This window comes from Lipophrys pholis (assembly GCF_963383615.2).
Source record: "Lipophrys pholis genome assembly, chromosome: 4".
NCBI classification, from domain to species: domain Eukaryota; kingdom Metazoa; phylum Chordata; class Actinopteri; order Blenniiformes; family Blenniidae; genus Lipophrys; species Lipophrys pholis.
In genome coordinates, this window is record NC_137637.1 from 17759717 (window position 1) to 17777891 (window position 18175).

The 18175-nt window shown below is 44.3% G+C and overlaps 1 protein-coding gene across 1 annotated transcript in view; it reads right to left on the reverse strand.

Annotated features, from left to right (window-relative positions):
* plxna1b (plexin A1b) overlaps positions 1 to 18175 on the reverse strand; it is a 197248-nt gene that overhangs the window by 166203 nt on the left and 12870 nt on the right. The window lies entirely within an intron of this gene.

Below are 18175 nucleotides of genomic sequence, written 5' to 3' on the forward strand. Positions count from 1 at the left end.
TTGTCCCACTCCGTTTTAATTTCCCTCAAGTGTGTCAGCCTGGGAGAAACTCTTTACAGCTGCTGCTTTACAAGCGAGAATAATGGAATTTGAAGATTGTAAAAAAAATGCTTCTTTTTTTTTCTTCTCTTTTCCAAGTGAGTCACTGTCATAAAAACAAACGATAATAGATGGTCATTTAAAACATGGACAACGACTTTACGCCACAGACTAGTTAGTCTGTTTGTTTCGTTCCTCATATGAGCAATCATCTTTTCTCACTTGCACTGGCGTCCTCCATTTGGTTTCCCCGAGCTTGAATTAGTAGCCTGTGCAAGGACAAAGTTAGAAACTGCCAAGCCATATACTACCACCTTCAAGGTCTGGAGTGGCAGTAAGCACAAGGACAACTGCTTCCCTGACACCCCATGTGCTGGGCGGCTAACTCGTGTGTGTGTGTGTGTGTGTGTGTGTGTGTGTGTGTGTGTGTGTGTGTGTGTGTGTGTGTGTGTGTGTGTGTGTGTGTGTGTGTGTGTGTGTGTGTGTGTGTGTGTGTGTGTGTGTGTGTGTGTGTGTGTGTGTGTGTGTGTGTGTGTGTGTGTGTCAGCTGCCACTCTGAGACAGTAGACAGACTGTGGAATAGATCACAGGAATTCTTGCTCTCCTCATTCCCGGCAACAATAAACGTGCACACACACGCACGCACGCACGCACACACACACCCACACCCTTGTGTTTTCAGAGGTAAGTGGGATTATGCGGCGACATACCTCACTTCAACCACACAGTATAATACATGCATGTGGCTGTGTGTGTGGTATTCAGCCTTAACTTTCCAGCTGTGCACAGTTATCCCTGCTCTGCCTCCATTTGTTGAGTGTAGGCCCGTTTCAAACGGGGGTACACAGAACACTGCCTGCTTCGCTCATGCAGATGGAGGTGCCCTTTGGGTCAAAACTAATTTTAAGTGAAATGATTACAACAAAAGAAGCTTATTTTGAATTTTGGGATGGAAGCAATATCAGATAAAAAAAAGATCAGGGTTCTTTTGAACCACTGACAATAAATGGACACGTACAGGTGCAATAGCCTTTTTTCCTTGTGGACGTTTTGAGTCTTCATTGTGTTCAAACTCATTTGGGATACTGTGTCCTCATTGGGACAAAAAGGCAAACTAATATGTGATGAGATACTGGAGTTCCTTTTGCACTTTGGGCATATCTGTCATGTGTCTGATGTGTTGGCTATTTTCCTTTATAGTCATCTTTCTGTTGTATTGTGTCTTTTGTATTGATTTATATTCCCTTGAACAGCTGTTCCACCGTTATAAATACGGACTTGTGGAAAGTAGAATAGTTCCACTAGCAGGGAGGCAAAGCTTGGAAAAGATAAATTGCATTGTGTTTGAGATTTCAAACAGACGTCTGCTGTGGGTGATGTGAAAGATATTACGAGGTACCATAGATGCACAAATTCACTGCCATTCTCAGCCCTTTTCAAAGCAGTTTGTGATGGCTGGTTGAAATATGCCACAGTCTCAGTGCTCTGCACAGTTTGTCTGATTTGGCTGGCGAACACATTATTGGATGCCCCAAGCTGTCTCCCAGGCAGGCAGCCCTGGTAATTGCAATAATACATGAAGAGCAGACAGACTATATTTGTCTCCCCTCTTTACATCTACCCCGATACCCTTCATCCAATCACCCGCCTCTTTCATCTTTGATTCCTTCACCCAGTTTTGCCAACAAGCTCAGATCTCTTTGCGCATCTCCTCGGGTTCTCCACCTTTCAGACGGGGAGCAGTGGGGAACGCCAACTAAAACACAAATTGCTCAAAGCCTAAATTTGAAAACATGAGCGAGGAAGAATCTTCCCCTCCCTGCATCTTCTCTCGGGGGTGAAATTTCTGACAAAACAAAGGCCTTCAATCCAGCTGCGAAGCCAGAACGAAGCAGAAGCCGGCATCACATAAAGCCGGCCCACATTTCAAAAAGGAGCACACAGACGCACACAAACACACTGATGCAGCCACCGTCAGATTAGTGGTTTACTCTTAATCTCTCCACTGTATTTGTGCGGCGGGGTCTTCTTTCTTTCCATGACAAATCCTGCATCCGTCTGTGTGCTCCATGTGTGTGTGTGTGTGTGTTTGTGTGTAAAGGTGGGAGAGGTATGCAATATGTAGGTCAAGGCTTCACAGTAAGACTCACAAAGTAACTCGGTTATAGTTTACCTACAGTTTAACATTTCACCACCAGCTAAACGGGGGGGAAATCACATTGAGCCCGTATTATTGTCTGACGCATAAAGCGAGTGTTGTTTCTGTTTGACGAGGCTTTAGCAGAGCCACTGTAAAGACTAATAATCAGAGGAGGCGATGACATGTAACAGCAGGCCGTTAAACTCAGACATGCACAATATCCACCTGCCTTGCTTCACACAGTCTATTTATCTTAATACATCTCAGGGTATCCCTGTCTCCCTAAGTTGCCTGTAGCGTGGGTGTGTCTTTGTGTACGTATGATTGTCCAGTGGTGGACTGATGACCCGTCCAGGTTTACTCTGCTTCTGCCCGTAGTCAGCAGGAGTAAGGCTTTGGTCCCGGCAAGACTCTGAACTGAATAAAGCGGCATAGAAAAGACGCGGACATTAACCTAACATCATGATCATTTTGATCACAACGCTCTATATGCCAACTGTGTTTTCTGGTTTGCCGACTGCAGACATTGTGTCTTGATTATCTGAAAAATGAATACATGTTCAACAGTTCAAGAGGAAAATGTAACAAAAAAAACAACCTCACAGAACAATTGTTCTTTGACTCATAGCACTTGTTGAGACGTTACTCTGCTCTCCTATTAGCTGTTGAATTGATGTTGAATAATTCAGCTTTTAGATGATCCAAGTCGCAACTTGAAGCAAATTATTTGGCATAAAGAAACTTCCTCTCCACTCTGTGCACATAATTGCAGTCATTGTGCCTTGGACCTTGACCGCTCTGATAAAACATGGCTGACTTAACAGTCAGCGCACACTTGAACGCCTCCTGTGTGGACACACAGATGAAGGATATTGCTGCTGAATGTGCTGCGCACAGCGAGGCCGTACCAAACAGTGGAACAGAACAACAGTCAAGTATTTTGTTTTTTTGGTGTTCATTTGGCATTGGTGCAGTGAAAAAATGCAAACCACAGAGAAAACCTCAGTGATTATTACCAACTGCACACATTACAGTTTTACCATCCAATTCAACGATTCCCTTTGTGTTTCCATTCATGCAAACCTTGTGTATAATTACACTATGATACAAGTTACTACTTGTACAAAATCTCCACAGAACAGATTTTGAAAGAGCCTTAACTAATAGAAGAAAAAAAAAAAAACAAACCCAGAGGCAGAATGGACGAATGGCTCAAGGGTTGAGGTTGATATTCTCCATCATGTGATGAGAAACGACACAGTTTCTTTCAGGTGAATTTTCCTACTTGCTGTGTGAAAGTTGTGGTTTCAGCTTTCCAAGCTGGTTCTACATGTGCTGATGTAAAGAAACCACAGTTGTGGACCCTTTTCCGTCAGCGTACTGGGCTTTAACTATGGTAAATTGTTGAATATTTCATGACCAGTAGAGTATTGCGCTTCTTTTTGCTGAATCCTCATTATAACGTTTAAAAGTGCAATCGAGACTGGACTGTATAAGCTCCCCGCAAAGTCTGTTCTCAGCTCTTTCTGCTAAAACAAAGGCTGCACATTCCTCCATAGCGCTGCTTATATTCTCCCTGCTGAGTTCACTATAATGGAATGCAGCCTGTTCGTCCCAAAACAGCTTATTACCCAACACTGCGGCTCCCTACATCTACGTACTTTCACACCTTTGCTTTATGAGCCCACCTGGCCTATGACACTCAGGGTACTGGAGTGGGATTGTGCTTCACTTCTGTTTTGTAAAAACTTGCCAAAGACTGTTGACTGCTGTGAAGAAGAAGAAGAAGAAGAAAAAAAGCAACACAGCTAATATAAATCTCTTCTCATCTGAGGACACTGCTGGTGACAGTGGGTGGAAGAGGACTCCCTTCAAGGAGAAAAGCATTAAAAAGAATCACAGACTCCTTTTGTTTTAATGGCGTTGTAAAGGGTACCTCCCTTTTGTGGAACGTTATGTTTCCAGAGTAAGACTGTGCGGACAGCGCTGTGAGAGTTGGATGAATGATTTATAGGTTGCAAACCAAGAGAAGCGGCGAAAGATCAACTGCTAAATAGGATTCATCTTCCGGTTTTAGTCTTTGGTACAGAAGCACAACGTTTTTTGGAGGTTGAGAAGGAGTCTTAAACTCTATAAGATCGTAGATTAGGATACTACCTTACCATTTCAAGAGGAGGATTTGAACTCACCACCTCACCTAAACCAGACGTGATTTGCTTAAGCGGGGATACTTTGGTTTGTGGAAAAAAACAAGGCAGAAGCACAGTACAACAAAACGTAGTATATAAAAGTAGCCTTTTGAAGGCTTTTCTTACTCTTTCAGCCAACAAAGCATTTCTCCAAAATCAGGCCAATGACGGGGAAAATCTTGCAGAATCTGTTTCATAGTCTGACTTATCTGATTCCGTTTCAGCAGCGTAGCTGCTATTTGTCTCTGTCACGGACATTCAGTGCATGCTTAACCTCCCTGGTCTACGTCCATCACACATCTGTTCAGTCTAGTTAGATTTCTTGTTTTGTTTAACACCATCTTTGTCTTCGTCTTGTTCACAGCGGTGGCGCACTATGAGCACTAATGCGTACATATAAGAGTTGTCATGGACCAGGTCTCATCGTTTCATTGCATTAAGATTAAAATCAGTCTTGCCATTTGGTGAACAAAAAGCCAAGTCCATTTTTATTACAGCATAATTCCAGGAGTTTTTCGCAAATTGACTGATTCTGCAAGAACTTTGATTGTAATTGTTAAAACCAATTACAACGCATTTCTCACAAACAGTAATTCATAACGTGAATTCAATTTGTCCCCAAAGAAAGTTTGTTTCCAGTGCTTTTCTCTTGGTGTAGGTTAAAGGGTTGACTGTTGATGACCACATGGCACTAGTAAAAGGTGTGGCTATTTGTACTGAAATTTTTTTTTTGAAGAAGTACTTACAATGTAAAAATTCTGGGGCGGTAGGGTGGGGAATGGAGTAGTTTCCAATATTGTATTAATAGTTCAATTGTCATCACTCAGTGCAGGAACATCAATATGTAGTGCGACTACTCTTTTAAAAGGAATTGCACAGATCGCCACTTCGATGGCCCCTACTTCTTCTTCTTCACACTAAAACGGGTTCTTAACAAAACCTGGCTGTTCTGAAGCAGAGGAAAACATCCTCACACATGCAAATCTGGAGCTTATAAGACAGCTTCCTGTTATCAGAGGATTGATAAGTACCATTACATTACTCTGGCCTAAATGATTTATTCAAGGAATGTAACAGTAACTTTGATGTTTCCGACTTCAACATCTGCAGGCCCACTGACTTTTGTTACAACATTCCAAAAAAAGGGACAAAATATGGCTCCCTGGATGAAGCGATCAAAACCAGAATGTGTTTTTGATGTTTCATATTGAGATTACATCATAAAGAAACTGACATACGACTGGAGCTCTTCAAAAGCTTGACACAAGTCCAAGATTTAATCGAGCTCATATCTTGTCAGCTGTGAATTTTTCTGGTGCCGGGTTGAATGCGATATGGTCTTCAGTTAAAACTGTTTTTTTTATGGACACAGGGAGACAAATGAACCATCTGCTCCGCTTTTTCCAATCAATCCGAGAGGAACGTCATTCTATAAGACTTTATACAAACAAATATCCCGATTTCCCACCAACGCACACAAATATTGAAAAGCACTAGACACACACACACACACACACACGCACACACACACACACGCACACACAGAGCATCTGGTCTGATTCACTATTGACTCAAATAGCAGTATTATCCATCTTTGTCCATTAAGGCCATTCTCTTTCCGGATATATGCTGTTGAATACTATTAGTAACCATATCATTGGCTATGGCCGCATGGCTTTATCTTGACTCTAAATGCTTTAGAACGGCCGTGTGGCTTGTGTCACATGGCGTTTAGCCGATTTATGTCATCTGATTGGTCACAAGACCCTCGGGATAATGCACATATCTCAGCTCCCAAATCCTAAAAGGGAAGATGGTGATGCAATACATGGTTCATATATAGAGGGCAAAGGTCATCGATAGATATTTTTTATAAAATTTCATTAAACTCTGCTGTCTTGTTATCAAAACAATGAGGCCAACACATTAAATTACAGAGATGCTGACCAGCCAAAAGCGCACAGAGCCACATGGTCAAACGAATCACAACACGCAGGAAGATTCGAAACAGCATGAGCACTAAACAAAGACAGCACCACGTCCAGGAACTCAGTGGGACAGGGCCATTCATTCCGCTTGGCACCGTTACATTTTGAGTCATGTGAGGCCAAACGACAATTATCTGCTGTCGTGCCGTTGTGGAGCTAAAACAAAGGAAGCCCGTCTATCCCGCCTGTTTTTAGCACAGGAGCCTTGTTTTATTCAAGCCAGCAGACAGTCCGCCATTGAATGGGGGCCCGCGAGCTCAGCCGATTTCCTGTCTCATCCCCCAATCGTCAGCACATACTGTATTCCTGGTGAAGCGCAACACGGAGCACTGTATGCATCACCGCTGCACTAAAGAGGCAGCAACAGAGATGAAGCCGAGTCGGGAGTGCATGTGGGTGTGTGAGTGATGGCTATCTCATTCAAAGACATGAAAAGAATTGACGCCACAAATGGCAAAAGAGCATTTCACTTTACACTTTAGCTACTAACTACATAACGGACAGAATGCACATTGACTGACCAGGTTGTCTGTTGAGGGGGTGAAAGAGGAAAAAAATTGGACAAAGACATGAACGTTGGGTGAGAAAAGGCGAAATAATCAAGGTGGAGATGAAGGCACATGAGAGAGAAAATGGTGCAGGTGAGAAGTCAGACTGATGGGAGTCAGAGAGAAATGAGGGGGAGATAGAAGGGTGAGACGAGAGAAGCTGACGATACCTTTTTCAGATAGTCAGTGAGGCGGATCAAGGAGGAATGGAGAGAGATAACGGGAGAACAGTCTGTCTGTGCACGTTTAGCTGAAAGGGAAACTTTCTCCTCCCTCTCGTCAGGTAGCGTCTCACCGAGCGCTCTGGCGCATAAGTTCACCCACTTCAACTACATCTACTCTGAAACAACACTACGCACAAGGATTTCACATTTAATAATAGTTAGAATCACGTTGACTACTTTCTGTCAGAGTTGTGGTGCAGTGCGGGGGGGGGGGGGGGGGGGGGGGGGGGGGGTTTCTCTTCTCAGTCAAAATGGGATTTGTAATCAAAAATAATCTCAATTCAATCTTTTTCCCGAATGCAGAAACAGATTTAGGTAACTCAGGGTTCATATGCATTCCAAACCTGTGGCCAGCAAGGGTCTAACAAAGAGCTGAACACTCTGCAAAAAGTTGACTTTATACTGGTTGTCCCAGAAGTTTAAACTTGGAATGATTCCTCATTAAATTAAAAAAAAACAAAGAACAAGTTGTAGCATTTCAGTTCATCACAGTATTGTATGTCAGAAAACATCATGGACGCTACCAGGTCCCCTGTCCAGCAAAAATATCACGCCACCTTTCATTTACATGAATACTCTAAACCTTGTACCCACAGGCAATACTATGGCATACTATCTGAACGCAAAAGTCATTTCAAGGGTTAAAAGAACTTCTTAGTGCTATAAAAACAACATTAAAATATTCCATACCTTAATTCGTCACAGTGTACATCACAATACCACAAGCTAAAATCAAATTCCGCAAATTTGTTTTTGTTCAAATTAATAAATCCAGCCTGAACTCTGGGAGAAAAAAAACCTTGGAATTTCATGTTCCAAGGACAACCGGTAGGCATTGTTAGCTCTGCAGCACTTTTTTTCACCATTGCACTATTAATAGTCCGATTGGTGTAATGGGTGATGTGCGATCACAAAGAATGCAGATTACTCAAGACGTTCTACTTTCGACTGTAATGCCGAAAGTTTCAGCCTGAAGTATGAATTGCAGTCTCCACTCCTACGTGCTCACTTCTTGATCTGAGCCGTGCGAGAGACGGCTTGCTGTTCTTGGAGCCGTCCCAAAAGGAAGGGCCGGGCCGACTGGTCGGTCCAGAATGACGAGGAACATTCGCCAATGTGAGTCAGTTAGCGAGGCAGACAAGCGGGCGGGATGAGGGAGACAAAACAGACAGTAGACCTTGAGCTCACGTTCATTAGCTCATATTACAGAGACCGTCAGTCAACTTGGCAGACGGCGCAATTAATAAAGCTCCTGCTCGTGTAAACAGGGCATGCATGTTCTGTAGGTGCCCAACAGGTTGTTTTCCCGTGAAGTTTGCGTTCGACATCTGTGCAGCTGAAGGTGGCTGGAAAAAGCCGAAACCGCGTGCAAAGATTTGTCTGTACTATTAAAGCGACAGAGCTCAGGATGAGGTAGAGCTTTGTGGGGGTGAACAGAGAGAATGAAGGAGGATAAGAACAGACGAGGACTGAAGAAAAAATAAATAAATAAACACAGGGGGGAGAAATGTGTTGTGGGAAAAAAAACAGAAATGTGAGCATAGAGGAAGAGAGATAAGGGGACTGGTGGGAGCGGGGGATGGGGGGGGGGATGAGAGCATGAATGATGAGTGAGAGGAATGCCAGAGACAAAGATGCACCGGGAGAGAAGAGGAACTAAATATATTAAGGTGTCTTGCTCAAACACAACGCCAAAACAGTCTGAGGTACGGCTATGAGTTGTTGGACGACTGAACGCTACGGGCCTGAAGCTGCTCGCATGCATTCCTCTTTGTACGCACGCCAAGTTTCTGACAAGAGAATTCACAAAGAAGACAAACTCCTTTCGACAAAGCCCCACGCAGAGAGTAACCCACAGAGAAGATGAAGAAAACTGGCAATTTTAGACTCGGGTCAGAATATTACTATGCATGACAGCCTCATTGGTGGGGTGGGGAGGCGCAATCACGGCTAGATAAGAAATACTCAGCTCCCTGTGGCTTTAAATGTGTTTAAATGGTATTTGCCGCAGTCTGATTAGGTCTCTGTTTATACTGAAACCATGAATGAACGACTTGCTCCCTCTGCCTTTCCGCTGCCGCCTCTTTTGCATTCTCAGCGATGCAGCTCGCTGTTTTGCGGGAATATATCATACCAATAGTGGCCGGGCAAATGACCTGCCATGTTCCATGGTCCCTCGGGGACCTGCTGCCACTCATAACTCCCCGATCCCTCACTTACTCCTGCCACTTGCTGCCACACTTGAAGTAGACTGAAAATATGGCGGGGGCGTTATTTGATCGCCATTACTGCATATTGTTGGGGTATTTATGCAAGCAAGGTCTCACCGGTTCAAAGTGAAGTAAATGGTGTTGGTAATGATGCAAGAAATGCTTTGGGTATATGCCCCTCAGGAGAATAAAGGTGCGGAACAGCATGGAGCACAGGCATGGGAGCGTTTATTTGCTGCAATTTACAGCAATAAGGGCAGGCATGGAAGCAGTGTTGAAGTGCTTTGTATGGTTGAAAAACAGTCCGCATGTCATAAAAAAATTGCAGTTAAATAACCAAAGGTAAGTGATTTCTCCACACTCGGCACAGAAACAAAGACACTGCCGTGTTCAAACTGGCGGGCTAGATTTATTGAATGTGTATTCTCTTCAGCAAATTCATCCAAGATCAAGCATTGCCTTCAGTCCAACGTGTCCAAGGACTCAACTTAAGCAACCTTTTGTTCTATTGCAGTGAGTCAAAAATCAGCTCCGCAAAGCTCGGGAATTAAACCACAACCTAATATGCCTTCGGTACAAGTGGGCCTTGACCTATTATTTGACAACCGCTGTTTGATAATGGGATTCAGCACTAAGCCGGTCTCCGTCGCAGCACTGCAATCCACTTTCCTCTACAGGTCGGCTGACCCATCCCTTGATGTGCTGAAAGATGGCTCCTATGATCTGCTCTAGCTTGTTAAAGCTCGTGTGATTCCACCAAGGGGAAAGGTTAACGCTCAGACAACGACGGGAAGCTGCCACCAGAGTGGTGCTCGTGACCTCTCCCCACAATACCCACGTACGGAGAGGGACGCAGAAAGTGAGGGAGAGTGACGCCCCCAGGAGAGCCTCTCTTCCTTCTCTCTTTCGAGGACTCTCCTCGGTGATGTATGGCATAGCTCATTTCTATTCCAACAATTATCTTCAATTAAAATAACAAATAGTAGCTTTTCAGTTCAATCGTCCAGGAGAAAACACGTTTGCAGAGAGAAGGAGGGCATGAACTGAGAATTTATGTGTCGGAGAGGTGTCTTGCCATATGCCCTGACCTTTCCGAGCAGAGAATGAAACAAATCCATTTCTCCTGGCAGTGCTTGTGTGAAGCACAAGGCTGCAATTATTAAAAGTCTAATGAATAATCGGGACTAAACAAAGCACCAGCACACTCCAGTTTTTTTTGGTTTTTTTTGCTCACCCAAAAGGCTACATTAGCATCTAAAATGCAAATGAAAAGCTTACTCAAAAAGCAGACAACTTGCTCTTGGGGATGAAAAGAGGAAAAAAAAAAGTGAACCCAGAAGAGTATGCAGTGCAAACACCAGTTAAATTTAACTCCCTTCATGTGGGTGGTCATTAATTCCTTTAAAGAACAAAATGAGGGAGAGAAAGTAGGATTTTAGGAGCAGTGTGGTCAGCAAATTGTTGCATTTGCAAAGCAGACGGTTTTAAAGCCTTCGTCAAGCGCTCTTTATTTTCATTTCTGGGTAGTCACACGCATCAGTCCCTCACCAAAGAAGGGATATTGTGCCGCTACATATGGGGCTTAACTAGCACACACGGACATGATGCTTCTGTGTACGTTGATTCACTGAGGAAAGAAGAGAGATGAAGAAAAACAGCAAGAGACTTCAAGTAAAAAGATATCGACAGATTACATTGAGTGATCCCAATCTCTTCGACCAACACCAAAACCCTGTTAAAGCTGTTATCATGTCAAATAAGAGCATTCCTTCAAAGTCTCGACAGCGGCGCCACGCTGCGAGCATTTATTGTACGGGTTCTGGGCTGAGCACACGACCAAATCGCTCACTTCACAATGGATTTGTAAGCCATCCATCAATGTATGGACTCTTGTGGCTGTGTGTGAAAGGACAGCGCTGGCTGCCGACGCTTGAGGTGCTTCATCCAGCAAGCGTGACTCTGTGTGGCCCAGATCCAGCATCAGCATGAAAGGGGGCAGCAGCGCCACTAATTTGGGTCACTGTGTTGCCTGGGCTGCGGCCTGTGACTCTCCAGGAACAGATACGGCTGTGCGTGCGTGCGTGGAAGGCGCGCACGGGTGCCGAAACTTAATGCACATGCTGTTTTCCAGCTGCGTGCGCTTCCTGTGTTGTGCTGAGCTAAGCTAAGTCTTCTCGCTCACTCGCTTTCTGTGTAGTATGGTCTTGATTAGTTGGCATGGGGCTGTGGTTGTTGGCGGGCAAAAAGATATTCAAGCTATGTGTTTATATCGGGGTGGGTCCTCTGGGAGAAATGTGTCAATCTGATGGACGGCTTGGACGAGACCGTCGTTGCCACTTCACAGCGTGAAAAACGACAAGACTCGATGAGGACCGAAGATGTATGAAGTCTGAACATTGACGAGGGGAAGGAGGGAGGCTGTTCTGAGTGGTACTATTGCCGTGTCCTGTGGTTGCTGAAGTACTGCCAAATGTTCCAGTACACGCTTGGCTCTCCCGACGGGTACAAACCTCAACAAGAACGAGACAATGCAGCTCCTTGTAGAAATCACTATGGGTTTGCCGCTTTTGCTATTGTTTGAAAGCTTCGGAGCTGGAATAATTCTATACCAAGTCAAGTGTTGGTCTGGACACAGAGAAGCTCATAACTAGTTACATTACCATCACCTCGGTGCAGCCACCTTCGGTAGACGTATTCTTTTATAGTGACATTCAGGCACACTTCTGAATCTCAGGGCCATTCCTATCAAAACAAAACTTCTATCCCTCGGGTCATGTCAAAGTCAGTCCCCCAAAGTACTGATGTACACATCAGCCTCTGCTCCTCATATGCATTTTTCTTGGATGGTGAGAATTACTGAATATCTTTGTGTATGGGAGGTTTAGCACAGAAGCAGCATCTCTATGGTGAATAGTGAGGGAACAGGTCCACACGAAGCATATATCTTGAATGAGGACAACAACAAAAAACATACTATGACAAGAAAACATCCACTTTAATCCAACTATGAAACTGTAATGTCAACAATTATTACCATGACTCCGTTTCCAGGATATAGGAAAGAGAAGAAATCCAAATTTTCTTGAAAGCATTGTGGAAGCCTTTAACCATTTCTCGACGACGACAGCTCTGAGGCAGCACATTTCTGACACGATAGACGTAAACTTTAAAGACGGAAGAGATTGAATGCGTGGTGACAGAATAAAGGGCACATAAAACCACATTTTCCCCTCCTTAAACACAACACTACATAGGCATTCACTGCCACTTCCCTGTTCCACCTGTGCCATCACAGCAACTGTACACCTACACGCCGCAAAGACGCACCGCTGCAGCTGATGTACATAGTAAACACATCCCGCATACACAAATATGGAGACACAGACGTGGGGCTGGGGCTTCACCACAGTGGCGCCGGGGCAGGGCAGGCTGCAGCAGCAGCTACTAATTAAGAGTGGTTGGCTGAACAGCTATAGTTAGGGCTGGAGCTGGAGGGCTGAGGAGAATAGGGCGACAGGTCTGACACTGTGCAAGTCTGGGAGTGCATGTGTGTTAGCAGCGGCCCCGGGGCTGTGCGATAGGGCCCCAGTTCAACTCGTGCTGACTCAGATACAACACTGCCTGTCTGGCTGCAATCCTGCTGGTATAGCTGGGAGGGGGATGAGCAATTTGCTCTCCGTCTTACTTTCCCTCTATGCTGAAGATTTCAGTGCATCTTTCAGTTTTACTTCCATTTCTCATTTCCTCACTCCTCTTACCAGCAACCCAGTCTTTTTCCTCTTTTCATCTGTCCTCTCCAGTTCTGCATGCAGTCGATATGATTCAATAAGCTTTATTTGCAGGAAAGGGGACCAAAACAGGAAGTACATTTGGTTCACATGGTTGGCAAGCTCCAAGGCAATGAAGTCATTTCTCTGCACCTCAGTACTTGGAAACAAGATATTCTTGTTCTTTTCCTGCTGTAACTGCTATAAATCAAAACCTGTTGGGCAACTTTAGGGAATTAACAGCTGCCCTGGCTCAGTGCATCACACTGAGAAATATAAACAACAAAAGAGGAGGCAGTTTTGTTTCCCGAGTAGTCTGGTGAAATGGCTACCAAATCTACCAGATCACCATCAGTCACCTACAAGTATTTATTCTAATAACTGTAAACGCATGTCTACTATGATGTGAAATCACTTGTGTGTTTAAATAACAGGTGACAGTATAAAAGACCTGAGGCTCAGCATCGACCAGAGGTCTGCCCCCTTTGATGACCAAAAGAGTCATTTTTTTGTGGATTTTCCACCCCCAAAAATTCAAACTTACTAATGAACTGTTTATTTGCACATATTCACCAAACAGCTATAGACGGTAAAGACGAGTTCAAGAGTCGCGGGCTGCATACCCCTACCATAGGCCTGAAGGACAGCGAATCAGTTAAACCAATTGTCTGTCGAGCAAAAGTCCTAGCTTGTGTCTCGTCCCTGTCACCAAAATAAACTAAATTTAGAAGTTAATCATTGTCCTCACAATAGACAAATATTGTGAACTACCACTCTGAACAACCTGGCCATCAATTAATTTCTGCTGAGGTCACCTGTCGGCCTGACATTCGGTTATTGGTGCCAGTCTGCTGCGTTCTCTGCATTTCTGAACTGCCGGGAATTGAAAGTGACAGAGTTGACATTTGGGTGCTTTCTACAGTAGGAAGGTTAATGGTGTGAACTGAGCAAGTTGCCCCTTTTATAAGCCAGGCTCTGCACTGCAACTCGCCTTTTTTTTTCTTTTTTTTTTTTTGTTTCCCGGCTTTCTCAGACCGGCAGTTTATTGTGGTATTGTACACACACAAACAAAGACAAACACAAACGCACACTTGCTCCTTTGTGTTAGCAGTCTAAACAAAGTGTTACGGGAGAGTGTGTCAGGTTATTGTTTGTCTTTTCCTCTCTCAAAGTTCCTTCATGTTTACCTCAGCCGAACAATGGAGCAGGCTGGGAAAAACCTGAGCACGGAAGGCCTGTCCTGTGTGTGTGCGTGTGTGCGTGTGTGTGTGTGTGTGTGTGTGTGTGTGTGTGTGCGTGTGTGCGTGTGTGTGTTTATTTCTCCAGATAATAACCACAATTTTGATTCACTTTACAGACTTCCTTCAAAACGGCGTACATAAACTATACAACACAATAGCAAACAACCATGAAGACTCTTCTCACACTGAGCCAGTTTTACAACGTGCCAATTCTTTAATATAGTTTTGCTGGGTAGGGAGAGCAGGGTCTGATCAGATGCATGAAATGTGGGCGCTGTGAATGTTGACCTGGGTCAGTCGTGTCATCAAAACATCCTCATGATGCATCTGCAACACAGCCACTCCCAAGCAACAAATAGATTGTGTTAAAAATTTTACAAAAATGGCAAAAACTGGTGATACAAGAGAGGAGGGGAGGTGGGCTGCGTCTGTGTACACGGGCTCCATATGTGGTGAGGTGGAGCTGATGTTTCGCTTATCATTGGTGTGGCCACACTCCCAAAAAAACATCTGGACACTGAAGACTTCATCACTGATCTTGACTATTCAAAACGGAGCCTACAATTTGTGTACTCGCGGCACTTAATTTGAGTTTTGTGTGAGAAACGTCAGATGGACAGCTCCGACAGATATTTTCAATCGCGGCATTCTTGTTGAATCATTTTTCGGATGTCGTTACGTTTTCCATTTGGATCGATTTGCTTGACTTCTGAAAGTGGGACATGTTCTTTTTACAAATGGCAGCACTTACATGAACTCTGGGCCAAACCCATGGAAGCGACAAATTAATCAGTCGCACCAAAAAGTCACAATCTTGTGATTGATGCAATTTTCGCTCACTTTCAACAAGAAGCCGATATTTCCGGCTCACGCTCACTCTCCAGCTTTGCTGCCATTTGCAGCAGGAGCCCAGTGCCAGGCCTCCTAAAAAAAATGTAAAATGAACATGAGCAACGATACTGCCTGAAAAGTACATTGTTTTTACATTTGCTGCAGCCGAGTAGACATGCAAAAATAAAACGAGATCCGAGATGATCGCACACAGTTTAGTTTGAAACATTAGGGCCCAAATGGGAGCACAGCCGAATAATTCTCAGGGGTTTATTTCAGTACAATTTGCTGAGCAATCTTGTCTGTGTATATGTAAATATGGGTAAATAGAGACACAACCAGTGGAGAGGTCAAAACAGTGCTATCTGAAGCATTGAGGAGGTAATTTAACCAGTTCTCACAGAGACATCTCAGAGTGTACGGGTGCATGTGTTAGAGATCTGGGCTTCCAGCCAGCCAATGGTCGGGCTCCATGTCTCATGTGGGCTTCCCGCTGAAGGTAATACTGATATAGCTACTATGGCTAGTGAACTGGGTCCTAACACAAGTACTGTTAAAATACAGAAGCATAAAATCGTAAAAAATGAGTGTGATGCGGGTTCCTTCATCATCCCGTGTGTAACTACGACCAGTGCAATGCTAATTTCTTACACTGGTTTTTGACAGTTTTTTTTTTTTTTTATAATCTGAATTTAAAGGCCCATCTCATAGTTTTTATAAGACGCGAAACTGAATAAAATTAGGGTCTCCATCATAACCACATATTGTCATGAGTTACTGCGGCAGTTTTTCATTATGGGAGTTCAACACGGAGACAGACGAAGGGAGAACAGAGAGGTCTGCGCTGTACCCATCCTCACTCTGGCCCCGTGCCAGGCCTGCTCCAGCAGAGGGAAACGAGAGAAAGGGAGGCTGTTGTAAGCGTGTGTGGATGTGTGTGGATGTGTGTGTGTGTGTGTGTGTGTGTGTGTGTGTGTGTGTGTGTGTGTGTGTGTGTGTGTGTGTGTGTGTCTCTGTGTGCACGAGGGGGGCAAACGTTCCCCTGGCAGGATATCGAGGACCCGACGGAGGGCAGGGTTCAGCCTCTGAAGGAGAGGCTGCGTGCCCGGCAGTCAATTAGCGGCTTGCATTTACACAACAAATGGAGCTCCCATGGTTTCTCCAGCGTCCACGCGCAGGCACACACACACACACACACACACACACATAAGCATGCGTGCGCGCACGCACACACACACATCACTCATGGGTGTATCCGCTCAGCGCTCATCAGCACACGCCGACGCAAGGTCACACAGGAGGGGAGGGAGGGGAAAGACAGAAAGAAGAGTAAGAGTGAGAGAGCAAGAGGCCAACTATTTGTTAGAGTGGTACTCTACAAATACTAACTCATCGGCTGTATCAGAAACACAAGCAGGGACGTTGTGAGCACTGCGTCACAACATCATCACTGTTGAGTACCGCAAGCTGGCATGCAGACAGAGATACTTGTTCTCAAACTTCCTTTGACCTCAGGACACAAAAAGGAAGGGGAAGCTCTTAATCATGTCTGATTGCCAACAATGGAAAGAATAAAAATAAATAAATAAATGAAGCACCTACTTGGAGGACTTTTCACTGGAGTCATTTGTTAAGCACATGTGCCAGTTCCAGCATCTCAAATGCTCTTATTTCTCTTTGTATACGATACCACTGATGTCACTTTGTTTTGCTCTGTTTTACTATTCCATTTTAGAGTTCATCTTCAGGTTGAACTAATTCCTCACATTTACCCACCATAACACACCGATCCCGACTTTAGACAAGTGATGTTGCATTGGTCCTACTACTTCTCAGTTAAGGAGTCAAATCTAAAGAAATGTTCAAAGAAAACTGATCAGTAACTCTCTATAAGCTCTCTGTGCCAAACTGAACTGGCAAAGTGCCAACCTGAGTGGTTGTCCTTGCCAGTAGTCACAGTCAATGACGTTCCTGTTTGCTGTGTTTCATGCAAATAGTTTGACAACTTCAGGAGAACGCCAACATAATGCACAGGGGCCCAGCAAATGAAGGCACACGGCGGCGGTGACTTATACTGAGCTGGATCCGGTGTGACTTACACTGACCGGTTCAAGCGACGCTCAGCTTGCAGGAAGACAATAAGACGGTAGAAAAAGAAACGAGGGAGACTCTGAAGAGAGACAAAGCCGGGGTGACAGACGTCCCTGTCAAACATTTAGCTCAACCCCTGAAACCTTGTGGAAAATTGCCGTGTCAGACTGATGTGTGAGCAGACGCTAAAGTCAATACTGTCAACTCAATAAAGTTGATCAGGCAATACCTCTGTCAGGACTGGCTGAAATTACCTTCAATCTTTCTTTGTAATCCAAGAGTGGGAAAAAAAGAAAAAAGTACTTTGAGGTTGCAAAAGGAAGAAGCAACATTTCTCTTTTCTCACTGGTTAGATAAACACAATATGAGCACTTTTATAAAAAAAAATAGCCACCTGGGATGTGTTGCGTTGCTGATGTTGAACACAACATCTGGCTTTGCCTCAGCTCTGAGAGACCATCAAGTCATGTACGAGTGCGTTCAGAACAGAAAATTCCAACACTGCAACAGAAACATTACAGATTTTATGAGTCAAACAAGAGACGTCTTAAAACACAAACGAGACAAAGACCGAAGACAATAATAGATGTTGCTGTTGGCGACCTGAGTTTTCAGGACGAGGCTTCACATGACCTAAGACCCTGCTTAGAGCCAGAGAAGCATGCCAATCCATAATGGTCAGCGCCGGTATTAAAAGGTGAAGGAGGGTCAGTAAAGCGACGCTGCAATTATATCTATAAGAACATAAACCACACATCTGTTGTAACAAACATTGGCGTCAGATTTGTGACCTTTCAGCGATGAGTTGCACTCGTCTGGAAACAGCCTCAGAAACAGACGTCGCTGCATTAACTTTTCATAAAAGAATCTCAAGTTGGTCTGCGCTGTGTGTCTTGTACAATCTCTC